This window comes from Staurois parvus, unplaced genomic scaffold, assembly GCF_062004578.1.
Source record: "Staurois parvus isolate SC_StPar_1 unplaced genomic scaffold, SC_StPar_1.0 ptg001694l, whole genome shotgun sequence".
Lineage (NCBI taxonomy): Eukaryota > Metazoa > Chordata > Amphibia > Anura > Ranidae > Staurois > Staurois parvus.
In genome coordinates, this window is record NW_028319490.1 from 445,229 (window position 1) to 465,626 (window position 20,398).

The 20,398-nt window shown below is 44.7% G+C and overlaps 1 pseudogene; it reads left to right on the forward strand.

The window, feature by feature from the left end:
- The window catches only part of LOC149434719 (uncharacterized), a 257,774-nt pseudogene extending 247,657 nt beyond the window's left edge, over nt 1-10,117 (forward strand).
- The last annotated feature ends 10,281 nt before the right edge of the window (nt 10,118-20,398 follow it).

Consider the following 20,398-nt stretch of genomic DNA (forward strand, 5'->3'; position numbering starts at 1 on the left):
GGCTTGCCTGAGGCACTCCTCATTGGAGAATTTCTCTGGCTTGCTTCAGGGATGACACGAGGTTGGCCTGCCGACGGACAGGCTGCTCCATGGCGTCCATCTCGGGCCTCATCAGCTGCCTCGGTGCTCCACACCCGCTCATACCCAGATCTTTTCTTTTTCAGATCCAGCCGCATCTTATTCAGCTTCTCCTCTTCCTTCTTGATCCTGGCCACATGAGCGGTCACTCGCCCACAATATGTACCATAGCTTTCTCCCTCTTTAGAAGCACTTCCCAGGTCCTCCACTTCCATGGGACCGGTACTAGGCTCACCCTGGGGGGGATGTCGCCTGCCCGGATCACGGCCGGGCTCGGCCATCCAGCCTTGGGCCTTGCAGTAAAATAAAGACCCAGGCTTCAAGTTTGGCCTAAATTGCCTGCAGAGACACAAACTCTGCACCTCCAGCAGTCTGTGCAGCAGCCACACCTACTTCCTCCTAACGAGGCCCAGCTGTAGGTAGCTGGAGGGATCCTAGAGTTTTTTGCCATTTTGGCTATTCTTCTATCCATTTGAATGGTAGTTTTTCGCTTTCTTCCATGTCTTTCAGGTTTTGGTTGCCATTTTGGAATGGCGCCAAAATGTCCGCATACGTGGTATGTCCGAATCCGTTGCTGATGCTCAATTGCACCGCCATCTACTGTCCTTCTTCATTGCTACTGCCCCCATGGTTCAAGAAGCAGATTGGCGGATGGATCGGGCTCATCGCTCTCTGGGCCCTAAACCAATTGAGGGGACCAATCCACGTGATGTTATAGTCCGCTTCCACTACTTTCAAAGTAAAGAAGCCTTACTATCAGCGGCCCGCCACAAATCTTCCTTGGAGTTTAAAGGTGATAAACTCCAACTCTTCTGTGATCTTTCTCCAATTACTCTTGCTAAGTGGCGTGCTTTGAAGCCGATCACCACACATCTTCAGCAACATTGTGTCCTGTATCGTTGGGGGTTTCCCTTTAAGCTGGTGGTTGTTAGAGACAACACCCATGTTGTTCTCCGAGATCTTCAAGAGGTGGAATCTTTCCTAAAGCAGTTGGGACTTCCACCTCTACCAGATGATATGTCCTCGCCGCCGCCTACTCCATCCCGTCCTTCTGCCACCCCTTCCAAGATATGGACACCTGTCCGCGGAGGTCGGAGGAGACCCACACGCACACCGCAACGTCCACGCCCTTCCCGATCAAGCGACCCACCTGCCTGATGATTTCCAGGGGTGACCTTCTGTGGCAAATTTGGTGCTGTTTTGTTCAGCCATAGCCTTGCTGGGTGCATGTTATTTTGTTTTTGTTTCTTCTGGCCGGGTTTGACATCCTCCCGGAAGTGTCGGATGTTGTGCTGCCCCCGATACTGTCGAGCCATTGGCCTAGACGACTTGGGCTTAGTTGACGTTCCCAAGTTTATATCCTTGCGGATACCTGTTCTTCATTGTGTATTTTTTTCTGTTATGTTTTTTGAATGTTTTATGTTTTCTGTTTTTTTATTTTTTTTTGTTACTATATCGATGGTACTCATCCATTTGTCATGCTAATACATGTAGCCCAGTCACCATTTGTCTATAATGGCTTTGAGGTTTCTGTCATATAATGTTAAGGGCCTCAACTCTATTCAAAAAAGGTGGATGGCTTTGAAGGAATTTCGATCCTCAGGAGCAGACATCATTTTTGTCCAAGAGACCCATTTCAAATCTACAGGCTCCTTTCGTTTTGCCTCAAGATTTTTTCCCCAACCCTCCTCGGCCTTTGATCCTCTGGGAAGGCCGGGGCGGCAATTTTGATTGGGTCACATTGCTCCCTTCGGGTTGTTTCCTCCAAAGTTGACCGACAGGGTCGTTTCATTATTTTGGAGTGTATGCTTGGTGAGACTCCCCTGGTTTTGCTGAATTTATACGCCCCTAACACGGGTCAATTGCAATTCCTATCCCGAACACTCGCCGAACTGGATTCCATTTCCACTTTGCAGGTGATAGTTGGGGGAGATTTTAATCTGATTCTTTCTCCCCATAAAGACAGGAAGGTTCTTTTTGAGTCCACCCCCTCGAAGCGGCAATGCTCCTCTTCGAAATCCTTTCGTAGACTAATTAGGGAGCATCGTCTCTTTGACGCATGGCGGATTAAACATCCTCTCCATAAACAATTCACTTTTTACTCCACCCCACACCGTAGTTATTCTCGCCTAGACCACTTTTTCATTTCTGCCCCATTGCTTCCACTTCTGGTTTCTTCTGATATTAATCCCATCACTTGGTCCGACCATGCCTCTTTGACTTTAAATCTTTTTTTCTCCCCTGTTATATCCAAACCTTGTCATTGGCGCCTTAATGAAACCTTTCTTTCCACAGATCATCTTAGAGATGAATTGTCGCAGGGACTTGATACCTACTTCACCCACAATGTTGGCTCTGTAACCTCCTCCTCTACTCTATGGGAGGCCCATAAGGCGGTTTTTCAAGGGCTTTGTATTTCTATGGGTTCTCGTTTAAAAAAGTCCTCGGCGAGTGCTAGGGCTTCTCTCATACAACAACTATCTTGGGCGGAAAGACGGTTATTGGCTAAGCCGTCTATTCCTGGGCTCCAGAGGGTAACTTCTCTACAGGACCAAGTTAAAGCTCTTGACTCCAGTAAGACTGCTCAATCCCTCCTTTGGGTTAAGCAGAAATTCTATAAATTTTCCAATAAGCCCCATCGTATGTTAGTCAACCGTCTCAAAGCTCAGTCCCCTTCTTTGATGCCTGACCTACTAATACAGCCAGATGGAAGCCCTACTTATGACCCTCGGGATATGGCAACTCTTTTTGGCTCATTTTACGGGAAATTGTACAACTGTTTAACCCCGGACTTGCATCCACCCCTCACACAGTCATTATTTGATAATTTTTTTGACACATTGTCACTCCCGAGAATCTCACCTTCAGACATTGCCACCCTTAATGCTCATATTACACTAGAGGAATTATTGGACACAATCAAAATTCTCCCTTCTCGTAAAGCTCTGGGACCGGACGGATTGCCCTACTCCTACTATAAAACTTTTATTGGTATTCTGGCCCCGCATCTCCTCTCTCTATATCACGATCTTTTTAAGGGAATCACACCCCAAACCGAATTCTCCCGTGCATATATCTCGGTCATCCCTAAACCCGATAAGGACCAGTCTATCGTGGACAACTACCACCCCATTGCCCTACTCAATTCTGATTACAAAATTTTTACCAAAATTTTGGCCAACCGTTTGTCCGAAATCATCTCCAAGATCATACATAGGGACCAAGTGGGCTTTGTACCTGCCAGACATGCTGCAGATAACACTAAGAGAACTAATGATTTGGTTGATCTGGTTGACAGGTCCTCTACCCCTACTGTGTTATTAAGCTTGGACGCTCAAAAAGCTTTCGACCGTTTAAGCTGGCCTTATATGTTCATGGTCTTGGAGAGATTTGGTTTCAAAGGTCCATTTGTAGCAGCTTTGAAGGCCCTCTATTCATCCCCCCTCTCGCAGGTCAGATTAGCTTCTTTTCTCTCGCCTCCCTTTCAGATGTCAAACGGTGCACGTCAGGGCTGCCCACTCTCTCCTTTACTGTTTATTCTTTGTCTGGAACCATTAGCCATTGCTATTAGGTCAAACCCGGATATTCGCGGGATACAGTCACATTCCCATGAGTACAAATTATCGTTATTTGCAGATGACATCCTCCTCACGCTCACGAGTCCCCATACTTCTTTACCGATTTTGCATAAGACCTTGAAACAATTTGGGGCTATTTCAGGTTACAAAGTCAATACGTCCAAAACTGAGGCACTCCCAATACATGTCCCGCCTATCGTTCTGTCCTCGCTTCAGGACGCCTTTCCCTACCGGTGGTGCACACACTCTTTAAAATATTTAGGTACTAATATTTCTCTTTCTTACCAATCCATATACGAGGCCAATTTCCCCCCTTTGTTCATAGCTCTTTCTCGCTCTCTGAAACATTGGGATGCCTTGCCCATCTCTTTCCTCGGACGCATTAACGTTCTAAAAATGACTGTGTTACCCAAACTCTTGTACCTGTTTGCGACTCTCCCCGTTCCCGTTTCTATGTCCAAGCTTCACTCCCTTCAGAAATCTTTCCTACACTTTATTTGGCACAATAAGAGGCACTGGATTGCACGTTCCGTTCTGCTCTCTCTGCGCTCTAGGGGAGGATTGGGAGCGCCGGATATAATCAAGTATTATTATGCGACTCACCTTCGTTTTCTTATGTCATGGTCCACGCATTACCCTCCCAATACATGGACTGAGATTGAATCTTTACAACTGTCCCCAGTTCATCCTTGTTCCCTTCTTTGGTCAACCGCGGCAGTGGATGTCTCTTCCTTCCGTCATCTATTCCTTGGTCCCATGCAATTTTCATTGATGGTATGGCAGAAATGTAAGGCTCAATTCACACTGGCCTCTGAATGCTCCCCTCTGACAAATATCCTCTATAACCCTAATCTGCCAGACAATATGGCCATATCCCGGATGTCTCTTTGGGTGGTATCCAACCTTTTTCAATTGCGTCACTTGGTACATCCGGTGACTCGTAAACTACATTCATTCCTGGATCTCCAGAAAAAAGCTTCTTTACCTCCTCATCACCTATATATATATTTCCAAATACGCCATTTTTTCTCTACTTTATCATCCTCATTGATCCTGGGGAAGCCTACACCCTTCGAACGTTTATGTATGCAGGGCCCCCACCAAAGGGGTATCATCTCCACTTCTTATGGACGCATCCCATTTATCTAATGAAACTCACCTTTACATGCGTAGGTGGTCTCAGTTTGTACAACGTGATATTGATTTACTAACGTGGAAGACTATTTGGGTAAATGCATCTAAATCTTCTGTTTGTGTGGTTTTTAAGGAAAACATTTACAAGATTATGATGTTATGGTACAAAACACCTGAGGTTCTTCATGCTTTCAACCCGAGTGCTTCTCCTGTCTGCTGGCGCTGTGGTAAGGATTCTGGTTCTCTCTATCATATTTTTTGGACATGTACATCTATTGTTCCTTTTTGGGAGGAAGTCCGTTCATTGTTGCAATCAATGCTGCATGCCTCGCTCCCTTTTGACCCTCTGCATTTTTTGCTGGGCTTGCCATTCCCGGGTCTATCTAACCCTGCCAGAAAACTTGCTGCTCATGTGCTGACCGCGGCCAGGAGAAGTATTCCTATGGGTTGGTTATCTTCTACTCCCCCTACAATGCCGATTTTGTACAAACTTATTGCTGAAGTAAGACGGATGGAGTATTTGACTGCCTTACATAATAGTTCATCTGCTGTGTTTGAGTTGATTTGGCTCCCGTGGGATTCCTTCATTTCCTCTTTGCCGGCCCGAATCTAAGATCTTGATTGTTTCCGCACTGATTTTGTATGACTCTGTATGACTTTATTGGATGTGTAGTTATGCCATTGATGTTTCTTTCTGTTATGTTTATAATTTTACTTATTTGAAAACCAATAAAAATTGTTTATACAAAAAAAAAAAAAGGAGTAAAGCGAGCGCTCATATATCCAGCTGCTAGAACACTCAAAGGAATCACAAAAACCTTATATAATATATCATAGACAATAAAGTGCAGCGCTGCAATCTAAGGTAAAAGAATAGTCCGTAAAATCTTTATATGAATCTTATACAGAGATCATGAAGGAATCTTGAAACAAAACTCTCCCTTGTAATATATTGGTGACTGGAACTCTATAGTAAAAATGCGCACTCACCGACCGTGCATTGTAAATGCGCATGTATATGACCCTCAATCCAGGTAGTCAGCAATCACACGGTTCATCCCTCAGAGGTAAAACATCAGCCTTGGGTGTAGTAATGAACAGTAGAACTCAGAGATCCCTCTTAGCCAGTGAATGGACAGCCTAGGTGAATGGGCTCCCTCTTCTGGATATAGGATGGACTGGAACTCAGCTGCTATGGATCTGAAACCCTCAATGGAGGGTCAAAACAAAGAGGGAGTTCCAATAGTGTAGTAGGTTTGAAACTATTTATTGGTCACATGCAGTAAAATCCATGGGTACATGTACAGGTAAGGAAACTGCCAGCATGAATGGAAGTAAGTGATGTAATGACCCAGTACGAAAAATGGCCGCCGGACCTCCTCGTGGTCACGGCGGTGGATGACGTCACACGTGCTGTCGGCTCCTCCTGAGGCCTTTCGTGCTACGGCACTTCATCAGAGGGGGACAGATTTTACGGACTATTCTTTTACCTTAGATTGCAGCGCTGCACTTTATTGTCAGTGATGTCTGACTGCTATTATTTTGAACACAACTGTGTATATATATATATATATATATATATATATATATATATATTGGGAACTCGCTTAAAATGGCAGATCTTGGTTAAACGCACACAGCAACTCGCTTTCTTCTTAAGGCCTTTTTAGCCCACTTTTATTTAAATGAAAGTTCAAAACATCAGGGGTTTCCCACACAGGGGTATCTATCATCCACATAAACAAAATTCAGCCTCCTGGCTCTCTCAGATATACACAATCTTCCACTGGCCTTCCTCTTCAGGCTTATGTCTGTCTCCTGCAGACTCTTTCAAAAATATGGCTCTCGCACACAGCTGGCCACTAGCACATAGCTAGTCTCCAGCAGCCCCTTGCTGCTTTTGGCTTCCACCTCTCCTAGGTGGAGCCCTCCTGACTCCTATCTTCCAGGGTGGAGCCCTCCTGACTCCTATCTGCTGGGGTGGAGCCCTCCTGACTCCTATCTATCTGCCGGGGTGGAGCCCTCCTGACTCCTATCTATCTGTCGGGGTGGAGCCCTCCTGACTCCTATCTATCTGTCGGGGTGGAGCCCTCCTGACTCCTATCTATCTGCCGGGGTGGAGCCCTCCTGACTCCTATCTATCTGCCGGGGTGGAGCCCTCCTGACTCCTATCTATCTGTCGGGGTGGAGCCCTCCTGACTCCTATCTATCTGTCGGGGTGGAGCCCTCCTGACTCCTATCTATCTGTCGGGGTGGAGCCCTCCTGACTCCTATCTATCTGCCAGGGTGGAGCCCTCCTGACTCCTATCTATCTGCTGAGGTGGAGCCCAGAACCCTGGTCCTGACTCTATGAAAAGGCCCGCACACACCTGTGCAATCAGTATCCTGGCCATTTCCAAAACCTGGTCCCAGGATTGGAGATTTCATCCCTCCCAGATCTCTTTGAAATCTCCAGGCTCCAGATCCCAAAACAGACCTTACAAACAAAGGAGGAAAGTGAAAAGCCACTTTCCTCCGTATCAAACACTTACCCTGGAGCCCCTCAACCTGCCTTGTTGAGAATCCTGGGTGACAGATTGCCACACTGTCACAATATATATATATATATATATATATATATATGTGATTGTGCGCACCTGTGCCACCCTGCAGCAGTATTTGTGCTATAGAGCGGTCAGGAAGCGGTTACAGAAGCGGTTTGTGTTACGTCGCTGCTTTACTATAACTGAAAATTGCATGGTCATGCAACGCTACACCAAAATTTAATTCACATTCTTTTTTCCCCGCGAATTGAGCTTTTGGTGGTATTTGATTGCCTGTATGTTTTTTATTTTTTGCGCTATAAAAAAAAGACCGACAATTTTAAGAAATAAACAATATTTTGGACTTTTTGCTTTAAAACATGTACAGTGAAAAAAAAAAAAAAAAAAAAAAAAAAAATTAATCATAAATTTAGGCCAAAATGTATTCTGCGACATAACTTTGCTAAAAAAAATCCCAATATGTGTAAATTAATTGGTTTACGTGAAAGTTATAGCATCTGCAAATGGCGGTATAGATACTGGATGTTTTTTCATTCTAATAATAGTGGTGATCAGTGACTTATGGTGGAACTGCAGGACTGCAGTGGACATTCTGACACTGGGGGGGAACTGACTTGGGGTCACTGACATCCCCAGTGACACCAATACAGTGATCAGTAAAAAAAAAGCACTGACACTGCACTAATGGCACTGGGCAGGAAGGGGTTAACATTAAAAGGCAATGAAAGGGTTAACTGTGTGAGAGGAGTGTTTCACTAGGGGGCGGGGGGGGGGGGTGCTTCGCTGTTACACACTGATCTGGAAAGCTGTGCTCAGCAATCCAGAACAGTGTGCTGAAAACTGATAGGGAGGAGAGCTCCATTGAAAACAATGCAGCTGTGCTCCCTGTCAGTGTATGCCGGAAATCATTAGGCTCCGGCGGGTAATCACCGACCTGGACCCAGTGATTGACACCCGCGGCCACTATCGGTGCCGCGGGTAGGGCTCCACGTGCTCGCCCCCTACCCTAAAATCAGGATGACGTTTATAAACTTGACCCCGCGCACAGGGCTGCTTTGCCGCAGTATATGTACTGTGGGCGGTCCTCTAGTGGTTAATCTGCAGCAGCCAAATTCACAGGAATCATTCATTTACACATTTTATGCACTTTGATTTATTATTTCCTGGGCGTGAGATCTTTTTAGCTTCTTTCACCACATCTGTTAATTGATAAGCGGCAGTTTATTACATTGTTAGTTTGTGGTTTTATTCTGCTTTGACCCCTTCACGCTGGCTCCTCCCGGCCCTTTAAGGGGTTTCTGATGCCAGGAGGCGGGGTGGAGTTTAGGGTCATGTGACTGCTGTGATTGGCTGTACCAGCAGTCACATGATCAGAAAGGCTGTGATCTCAAGGAGAGATCAGGACCTCTCTGTGGGACACCAACACATGTGCTGGGAGAGTGCAGGACTACGCAAATGGTACACAAATATGCGGCCGCTGAGCATCAAGGCCCAGCCACCTAGAGGACACATATTTGTGTACTGTCAGCGTGAAGAGGTTAAAGAAAAGTGTAATGTATCTTGTTCATTAATTAATGATAATATTTGGTGTTTTCTTTCCAGATGATGACTATAAAGTCACTCAGAAGTTAAGTACTGCATTCATACATTGGAGTGTGACCAGGCTTGCCCCATCGATCTATATTGTTGTGTTCCTGGTGGCTCTTCCTCTCAATATCATGGCGATCGTCATGTTCCTGGTGAAGATGAAGGTCAGGAAGCCGGCAGTGGTCTACATGCTGAACCTCGCCATAGCAGATATTTTGCTTGTTAGCGTCTTGCCTTTTTATATTGTCTACAGATTCTCACACAATAACTGGATCTTCGGAGAAGGAATGTGTCGCTTTGTCACGGCAGCATTTTACTGTAACATGTACTGCTCCGTCCTGCTCATGACAAGTATCAGCGTGGACCGTTTCCTGGCCGTAGTCTACCCGGTGCGGTCTCTCCCCTGGCGCACAGTGACCCGAGCCTGGCTGGTGTGTGGTGTCATCTGGGTCATCTCATTGGCCAGCACTGTGCCTCTTCTCATAATAGGTCAAACCTGGAAATATTATATCCTAGATATCACAGCATGTCATGATATTCAATACTTTGCTAATGATATTCATTACTATTACTATTACTATTATTATAACTATTTCATCTCTCTTATCTCACTTTTCTTTTTCTTTCCATTATTCATTACAACTTTCTGTTACATTGGAATCATCCGCAGTCTCAGCAGATCAATATTTGATCGCACACATAAGAGATCCCGATCTATCCGCCTCACCGTGGTTGTGCTGAGTGTGTTTGTCCTTTGTTTTGGCCCCACTAATGTCATCTCTTTAATTAACTATGTGAAGGTGTATAAGGATGATGATGATACCTCTCTGTATATTCCCTACATCCTCTCTTCCAGTATCAGCAGCATCAACTGTTGTCTGGATCCTCTTATCTATTACTTTGCATCCTCCCAGAGTCAGAGACAAGTCTGCAGCTTGCTGCGCTGGAAGAAAGATTGTCGCCCTCCAGTACAAAGTCTTCCCTTAAACACAAGGAGCAGCAACCAGAGAGGACCAGAGGAGACCTAATCCACCCATCCCAATAAGAGGGGATGAGTTATATTAACACGGCTCCATATTTCATCTCACAGTCATTTTCCTGAACAAATGTTCCAATAACAGACATGTCACTAAGATCTGTAATGGCTTATGGTCCACTTTACTCCCCTTATTACAAATAAAGCTTTTAAAATACATACACTACCTTGGCCCCGGCTTCTGATGTTTCCTGGAGGTGTGAGTGATGTCCGTGTTCCTCCTGGTAGAGCCAGGTGTGTGAAATGCTGAGTGAATATTCCCCAGCTCATTGCACTGCTCAGTGGGCGGCACGATGACGTCACTCACACTACCTGAAGGGTTGGAGGCCGGGGCCGAGGTATGAACGGCTCTAAGGGAATTTGGTGCGGCAGTTGCAAATGGAAAAAAATCTTCTTCTTACAAAACTGAATGTGTTGTGTGTCTTTCCTGATGCATCTGTGCACCAAAGACAGTCCTTTAGGTGATTATCAATTCCCCCTGAGGGCCAATTCATGATCACCTAAATCACTGAGCTACATGCTGCACAGATCCCTATTGGATGATGTACAGTATGAGAGATCCTGCAGTTATACCTGATAATGTGTAAAATAGAAACATCCTTGCTTTTTTCTCACTAGTTCACCAAAAAATGTTCACTAAGGAGTCTATTTTTAATACAATGAAAATCTCTGTAGGGGTGTGTCAATCCTCCGCACCGCCATCATGAATAATCCCCATGCTGTATCTATTATTTTTATTTCCTATGATGATCAGCTCCATCTAGTGGTCATAATGTGGAACTTCCTAATTGAGGTTTTACAGGAAAATACCTCATTATGGCCACTAGATGGAGCTGATCATCATAGGAAATAAACATTTTTGCCAAACTACATGAATTATTTGTGATGGCCGTGTGATTGATGGGATGATTGGCACAGTCGCGCAGAAAATATTTTATAAATAGTTCAGAGTCTGACTTGTTATAAATCTAGGAGGCATTTCTCTGTATTTCAAATGGATACTCCGCTATGTGAACCCTTAACATTTTGTGAGCACTATACAGACCTTCACACCTCTGAAAAGCGATCAAAAATTTTAAATGAAACACTGTAATAGTTAAATTAAATAAGTGCATACATATGCCCTATGAAGACTCTCACCCCTCTGAAGGGTGATCAAAATTTGGAAAAAATGATTGAGTAAACTGAGAGACTACAGTAATTGTAAATATGTGTAAGAAACCGTGATATGTGGTCAAATTAACCTAAAATTTCATGCATTATCTATGAGCCCTATGAAGACACTTACACCTCTGAAGAGTGATTGAGGTTGAGGATAGGTCAAATCTCAATGTGCAACAAATTCTCCTCAAACATACATAAAGGTTAGTAGAAAAATTTCAAAGACAAAAAAAGACCAATAACTAAACGTCCATATAGACATAAACCATAGTCCATAAGTCTGAGAAGGAAATTCCACATCGATGGTATTATTGTAGACAATGATGTAAGTACAAATGTAGATAAACTCACTTCAACTGGTCACCAGAGTGCACACCACCACCGCAGGAACGAATGGAGGCCTACCAGAAATGGAGACCCCTTCATTACAGGGGGACCCAACCAGCTTTATAATATGGAGCACTGGCAGGCTTCCCGTATCACGCCCCAAAGCATGGAACTTCCCGGACTCCAACTCGGGTGTAAACTCCAAGTGTGGTGCCAGACAAGGTCAGGAAAGGAAGAACATGCCTCTCATAGTGCAATACGTATCAAACACTTCTTTATTTGGATCCTACTTACAAGCTGTACAACAATTAAAAGCATTCACATGAACCGTATTCAAGATGGCCGACAGCGCAATGACGTCAGAGGGAGCCTCTGCCCGGCATGTTTCATCAGCAAAAGACGTCTTCTAGGAGCTACAGTTGTAGTTTGAGATTTGCCCTGTCCTCAGCAGCACAGGGGCTAAATGGTTAGCACTTCCGCCTAGCAGTACTCGGGTCCTTGGTTTGAATCCCAGCCACAGCACCTCCTGCCTGGAGTTTGCATGTGCTCCCTGTGCCTGCATGGGTTTTCTCCAGGCACTCTGGTTTCCTCCCACACTCCAAAGACATGATGGTGGGTGAATTGGCTCCTGTCTAAATTGTCCCTGGTATGTGTATGTATGAATGTGAGTTATGGACCTTAGATTGTACGCCCCTTGAGGGTTAGGGACTGATGTGAATGTACAATATATAGGTAAACTGCAGCGTAAATTGACAGAGCTATATAAGTACCTGAAATAAAACCTCAATCACTCTTCAGAGGTGTGAGGGTCCTCAGAGGGCTCATAGATAATGCATGAAATTTTAGGTTCAGTTGACCACATATCACGATTTCTTACACGTATTTATGATTACTGTACTCACTCAGTTTATTCAATTATTTTTTTTTTTTCAAATTTTGATCACCCTTTAGAGGGGTGAGGATCTTCATAGGGCATATGTATGCACTTATTTTGTTTAACAACTACAGTGTTTTATGTTCAATCTTTGATCACTTTTCAGAGGTGTGAAGGTCCCTATAGTGCTCACAATGTTTCAAGGGTTCACCTAGCGCAGAATCCATTTGAATGAGCCTTTTAAGAGACGATATCCTCTTGTATACTTGCAGCTTTGTGACTTCAGTTGATGGGGATTTGTGTGGTTTTATCTTACATACATTTCTCCGTATTTATCACGGTGATAAGGCACTTCTGTGTCTTTCTCCATTTATTAACCGCTTCCCCACTGCTGTTTAGCACAAATGCTGCTACAGGGCGGCAGGGCTGCGCAAAATCATGTGTCTGTATATACATTGTATATATATTGTATTGTATACGTGTGTGTATATAACTGATTTTGCATTTTCGGGTAGGGTGCACATGCGTGCGCCTCCCTACCCGCGCCGCCATTGGCGGCTATGACTGTCAATCACCGGGTCCCGGCTGGAGATTCCCCACCGGCACCCAGCGATCGCCGAGGAACACTGACGGGGAGAGGTCTGTAAGTAAACAATACAGATCTCTCCCCTGTCAGCTCCAGCATGCTGCTTTGTATGGCTCTGCATAGCAGTGTGGTTACAGTGAAGCACACAGCACACATAGTAAAACAGCACACAGTTAACCCTTTGATCACCCCAAATGATAACCCTTCCTGCCCAGTGCCATTAGTACAGTGTCAGTGCTTTTTATTAGCACTGATCACTGTATTGGTGTCACTGGGGACGTCAGTATCAGTTGGTGTCACAATGCCCGCCGCAGTCCCGCAGTCCCGCTATAAGTTGCCGATCGTCACCATTACTAGTATTAAAAATAAAAAATTCCAGTATCTATACCTCCATTTGTAGATGCCATAACTTTCACGTAAACCAATTAATTTACACATATTGGGATTTTTTTTAGCAAAGACACGGAGCAGAATACATTTTTGGCCTAAATTTGTGACAAAATTTGTTTTTAAAATTTTCTTGCTGGACATGTTTAACCTCCTTAGCGGTTATCCCGAGTGTAGCTCGGGGTAGAATTTCTATACCACAAGCGGTAACCCCGAGCTACACTCGGGCTTACCATGCGGCGTTCTCTGGGGGTCCCTGCAGCACTTACCTTGTCCTTCGTTCCCACGATGTGTCCCCTGCAGCGTCCCCGTCCATCTCCTCCGGCGGATGCCGGCATCCGGCTTCCGTGTTCCGGTCCCCGTGACGTCGGGACGTACGGGCGCCGGCGGCGGCGGGAAATTTAAAAAATTTAAAAAATGTCATTTTTTTTTTTTTTCAATTTTAAATAGTAAAACATTGCTGTTTCATCCCATTTCACATACATATTGTCCCGAGTGCTTTGTCCGGCGCCCTGCCTGCATTTTGTCTGTTCTTTCTGCCTGGAAACTTAGAAAAGTCCATGGCGTCCAAAAAGTGTCCCTTTACGTCAAAAGCGGTTTTAGACCGGCTAGAGAACAGCGATAGTAAATCAGAACCACTTGCAGAATTGAGTGATAATGATTTGTGGGGAAATTTTCCTAAAAATTACAGCCTACAATAAAAAACTATTTCCATGCAAAAAATGGTACCGCTTTCAGCACAAAAAACCAGAAGGAATCATACCGCCAGGGAGGTTAATAGCAAAAAGTCAAAAATATTTTTTTTTCAAAATTGTTTATCTTTTTTTGTTTATAGCGCAAAAAAATTAAAAAGGCACAGGCGATAAAATACCACCAAAAGAAAGCTGTATTTGTTGGAAAAAAAACTATACATTTCCTTTGGGTGCAGCATTGCATGACCGCGCAATTGTCATTTAAAGTAATGCAGCGTCATATCACAAAAAATGTCCTGGTCAGGAAGGGGGAACATCCTCTGGAGGGCGAGGGGTTAAACTGGTCCATTCCTGTTATTGTCTGTGTACTTATCACTGAGAATTCATGGTGAAGAGAAGGAAAGAGATATTCCCTGTTTTTAGCTCGGCATCTGCATTATCATAGTCTATTAAACATCTCACTAGGGACTTATCACCGTGTAAAGCCGTGAAAAGTGTTATCAGTAATTATCACCAGATTTTCACTGTTTATGAACATAATATTGGCCGTTATAACAACCTGCGAGGGGAGCTGAGATTCCTGTAAATGTCTTTCCCGGCTCGTTATTTTTAATGGCTTCCCTTCCAGCCTATAATAGAATGACAGCCGAGCGGGAGTGCCACCATCCTGGGTGGTCTTCATATGACGTCCTCCCAGCATTACGCCTTGCATGCACCCGACAGGCCACACCCACTTCAGACATAGCAGATGACAAATCAGTGTACCGGGCTGACGCCGGTCCCATGTGAAGGTTGTGACCAATCACGGCAGATCACATGGCAATTGTACACAATGAATGGCTGCCATTCATTGTGTACTATTGTATTGATCTCTGTGATTGGTCTCAGTGATCACACGGTATAGACATGGACAATCACAGTCCATCTTTAACATGTGACAGATGTTGCCAATCACATCTTCACAAAAGTACACGCTTATAACAGTTATTATCAGTGTTAGAAGAAATCATAGTGTGCAAAAAGAAATCCTGATCACCTCCCCAGAGTAGTACAGTGTCACCATGGTAATGCAGTCATGGGAAAAAAGTTGTAAAAAAAAGAAAAAAGTAATGAAAAAAGAATGTAAAAAAAAAAAAAAATGTTTACATACCATCACCAGTCAGTGTTCCTGATCACCACACACACCGGTCATAGGATGATGCTGCACTGCACTGGTGACAGTATGTAAAAGACAATGTGAAAAAAACAAAAAAATTTTTTTCATTTTCCTAAAAACTGTGACAAAAAATTACAAATTCAAAAAACTCACCATGCCTCTAACTAAATACCTCAGACTGTCTACTTTCCAAAAAGGGGTCATTTGGGGGGTATTTATACTGTTTTGGCTTCAAGAAATGAGATTGGCCGTCAGTATATCAGAGTTGATCTATTTCCAAATATATCCCATAGTTTGTAGATTCTACAACTTTCACACAGACTAAATAATATACACTGACTCGGGTTATTTTTTACCAAAGAAATGGATCAGAATACTGTTTGGCCTAAATGTATGAAGAAAAATTATTTATTTGCAAAATTTTATAACAGAAATGAAGAAAAATGCTTTTTCCCCAAAAATTATTGGTGTCTTTTAATGTATTTATCAGACAAAAAAACAACTCAGAGGCGAAATACCACTAAAAAAAGCTCTAGTTAAGTGAAAAAAAAATGATTAATAGTTCATATGGGTAGAGCTCTGAATGACTACAATTGTTATTCAAAATGTGATAGAGCTGAAAGGTGAAAATTGTCCTGGGCAGGAAGGGGGTGAAAGTGTCTGGTACTGAAGTGGTTAAGTTTAGGTCCACTTTAATGGGCACCTGGATTGGGATGTATTTCTTTAGCTCATTATTTAATATAAGTACAATTATTCAGCACAATGTATCAATGTAAAATCATCGCTTAGTATCGGGGATGTATCCCAGCTTGTTGGCAGCTTCATAGTCACTTGGCATATAAAAGTAGATGTAAACCCAACTTACAGAATAGTGAGGTTAGGAGGATGGAATGTACAGGATGTATGGTGCGGAGGTCACCATTTATATCAATCACACAAGCTTCCTGCTCCAATTCCTCCTTGTATAACAAGTAGATTGCAGGGGTCAGGGGTAGGAAAGATAATGACCCCTACATTGCTGGTCAGTAAATGGTGATAAAACTACATTGGTGTCAGTGAGAGAAAAAAGTGACCTGGTGTTGATGGGAGGGAAAACCGCCTGGGCATTGGTGGTCAATGGGAGGAAACCTGCATGAATGGATGGGTGGATTTGCTCAGCAGACACGTATTCTCTATAGTGGACAGTTTCAGTGTCCTCCTCTTCATTCCTATGATGGGAAATGTCCAAGAACTGCAAAACTGGAGGGTTCTGTTCCAATACAAAGGCAGTCCTGAGGGAGGGCTGGATGGTATACCAATGATGGCTGTATGGCATTTCTTTGGGTGGATTTCCTGATGGTGACAATGATGGACCATGTCTATGTAATGTGTGGTGAAACAGCCGCTTGTAGTCTCCATTCCAAACTTACATGGCAGGGTGACAATGCGGGAGCACAATTACAATGTTGTAGGAAGCGGGGGCAAAGCATTGTCATCCTAAAACAGGAAATGCTTAAACAACTTCATGGCGGGATCACAAAGACTTACGTATTTAATAAAAGATGCAGATTTAAATATAATGAAAATTACTTTTGAATTTCTTTTAATATATTCTTTCTATACAGTATTTATATAGCGCCAAAGGGTTTGCTCAGCGCTGTACAATAGCAAGGGGGACAGAACATGAGACAAGACAGTAACAATACAATACACAAGGGGTTCGAGGGCCCTGCTCTTTCGAGCTTACAATCTAGGAGGGAGGGGAAGTGGTACAGGAGGAAATGGCTGTGGGGGATGGAGTGGTGGGAGGAGTGGAGGAGGTCAGCTGTTAGGTGAAGGTGGGGTAGGCTTCCCTGAAGAGGTAGGTTTTCAGGGTGCGCCTGAAGGTGAGGAGGGTAGGTGACAGTCTGATGGATTGGGGTAGGGAATTCCAGAGGATGGGGGAAGTCCTGGAGAAGCCCTGCAATCTGGCATGGGAGGAGGAGACCAGGGAGCTTGAGAGTAGGAGGTCCTGTGAGGAGCGGAGGGCACAGGTAGAGTAGTATTTGAGTATCGGGTCAGTTATGTAGTTCGGGGCGGCGTTGTGAATGGCTTTGTAGGTCAGGGTTAGCAGTTTGAATTTGATGCGCTGGGCAATCGGGAGCCAGTGAAGGGATTGGCAGAGGGGGGTGGCGGATGTGGAGCGGTTGGTGAGGTGGATGAGTCTAACCGCTGAGTCCAGGATTGACTGGAGTGGGGATAGCATTTGTTTGGGTAGGCCGGTGAGAAGGGAGTTGCAGTAGTCCAGGCGTGAGATGATGAGGGAGTGTACGAGCTGTTTAGTAGTGTCTGGGGTGAGGAATGTACGTATCTTGGAGATGTTGTGGAGGTGGAGCCTGCATATATTAAACCTTTTGGGAGAATTTAGTAATTGTGTTTACATCTACTTTAAATATATTAGTCACACAGCAATATAATGCAATTATATATGTGTATATGCTTTGTTTACCAATGATATATGTAGTAATTAGAATAAAATACATTTATTGGGTACATGCTGTTGATTTGGTGTAAGTATAACATGTATTGAGTATGTAGAGTCCTTTGGACCTCAGTAAGCAGACAGCCCCTGAGATCTCACCCAGGTATGGAGCTGAAGATAGAGACCACAAGTCATAATTAAGCCATTTCATGGTAAGATGACCATACACATTACAAACTCATGTAAGAACTCTGTACAATATTCTTTAGATTCACCAAATACATTTAATATGGCGGCCTATTTAAGCAATCCGTACGTCATGTATGAGTCAGACAGTCCTGTGTACTTTGAAGTTGTTGGTAGATCTAAAGAGATTGTACAATCAGATTACACGGACAGATTTTTTAAAATCCTTTTAAAGTTAATTATCTGAATTATTAAATTGTATTTTCTTAAAAATAAAATAATTACTGAACTTTAAGAATGTAAATATACATAATTAAATTCTACTACACCCCAGAGAACTCATAGACCTAGGACGTTCCATTACACAAATACAAACTTCAGCTCAGACATCAGCACTGTGGTCAGCCGCATGTTACCTACAGGATCTCTGTATGGGTCACCATGGTGGTCCATTATACCCAATAATGGGATCTGCAGGAGGTGGGACAAATCACAGACTTTTGATCTGAAGTTTACATTTACATAACAGAGCTCCCGGGACATCCATGGGACATCCTACAAGGCGCCAGAACAATGTTAGTGTGCTCCAGACCTGATATCCAGAAACCTTCTACATGGACCACCCTGCACATCTATACCTCATGGTGCTTTTTTGAAATAACTCCTCTGCCCGATCGTATTGAAGTAATAGAAGATGCCCACAAAATCTTTTCCCTTGAAGGGAGTATTTCCTGCACTTGTGTGTTATGATAGGTAGCCACAATGGCCAATCAGAAACCGGCAGCACAGAAAACATAGATCCTCATAGGAAGGTCTAGCCGGGATTGATACATGGCCACCACTGCCTGGAGTTATGACCGGTGGATTGTTATACATAAACACAGCAGGGAGATAGCATGCTATTGGATAATAACCAAGATTAGATATTATTATTATTATTATTATTATACAGTATTTATAAAGCGCCAATAGTTCGCTCAGCGCTGTACATTATAAAGGGGGACAGAACATGTGACAGAACAATACCAATACAATGCAAAACATGAGGGTATCGAGGGCCCTGCTCTTTCAAGCTTACAATCTAGGAGGGAGGGAATGGTGGCACAGGAGGAGATAGCTGTGGGGGATGGAGTGGTAGGAAGAGTGGAGGAGGTCGGCAAGTTAGCAGGGGGCGGGGTAGGCTTCCCTGAAGAGATGGGTTTTCAGGGTGCGCCTAAAGGAGAGGAGAGTAGGTGATAATCTGATGGGTTGGGGCAGGGAGTTCCAGAGGATGGGTGACACCCTGGAGAAGTCCTGGAGGCGGGCATGGGAGGAGGAGACCAGGGAACTAGAGAGAAGGAGGTCTTGTGAGGAGCGGAGTGTGCGTGTTGGGCGGTACTTGGATATTAGGTCAGAGATGTAGTTCGGGGCAGTATGGTGGACAGCTTTGTACGTCAGCGTTAGGATTTTGAATTTGATCCGTTGCGCAATCGGAAGCCAGTGGAGGGATTGGCAGAGGGGGGTGGCGGAAACGGAGCGGTTGGAAAGGTGAATGAGTCTGGCAGCCGTATTCAGGATGGACTGAAGCGGGGATAGCCAGCGGCGAGGCAGGCCAGTGAGGAGGGAGTTGCAGTAGTCGAGTCGTGATATGATGAGGGAGTGGATGAGCTGTTTAGTGGTTTCTGGAGTTAGGAACGTGCGGATTTTGGCGATGTTGCGGAGGTGGAGTCTGCACGAGTTTGTTAAAGAGTGGACTTGGGGCTGGAAGGATAGGTTGGAGTCCAAAATGACACCAAGTACTCTGGCCTGCGGGGCGGGATTGATGGTGGCGTTGTTGGACATGATGGAGAAGTCAATGGGGGGTGGTGTCCGGGCTGGAGGGAAGACAAGAAACTCGGTTTTGGAGAGGTTCAGTTTAAGGAAGTGGAGCGACATCCAGTCTGATATGTCGCTCAACAGGTGTGTGATTCGGGTGGAGACCGAGGGGGTGAGGTGGGGGGTTGAGAGATAGATTTGTGTGTCGTCGGCATAGAGGTGGTAGTTGAAGCCGTGAGAGTGTATGAGTTGGCCAAGGGAGGAGGTGTAGATGGAGAAGAGAAGGGGCCCGAGGACAGAGCCTTGAGGGACCCCAACAGAGAGGGGGAGTGAGAGGGAGGTGGTGGCATTATAGGTAACGCTGAAAGAGCGTTGTGACAGGTAGGATGAGAGCCAGGAGAGAGCAGAATCTCTGAGGCCGAGGGAGTGTAGTTTTTTGAGGAGGAGGGGGTGGTCGACTGTGTCGAAGGCCGCAGAGAGGTCAAGGAGTAGGAGCACTGAATAGTGGCCATTAGCTTTGGCGGTTAGCAGGTCGTTGGAGAGTTTGAGTAAGGCAGTTTCGGTGGAGTGTAGGGGACGGAAGCCGGACTGTAGGGGATCGAGGAGGTTGTTGTCGTTGAGGTGAGAGCATAGGCGGGTGTAGACTAGGCGCTCGAGGAGTTTAGATGTAAATGGGAGCAGGGAGATGGGTCTGAGGTTGTTCGGGTCATTGGGGTCCAGGGAGGGCTTTTTAAGTATGGGGGTGATGTGTGCATGTTTCAGAGGGGAAGGGAAAGTGCCGGAGGAGAGGGAGAGATTGAAGATGTAAGTGAGGGAGCGTAGGATGGAGGGGGAGGGAG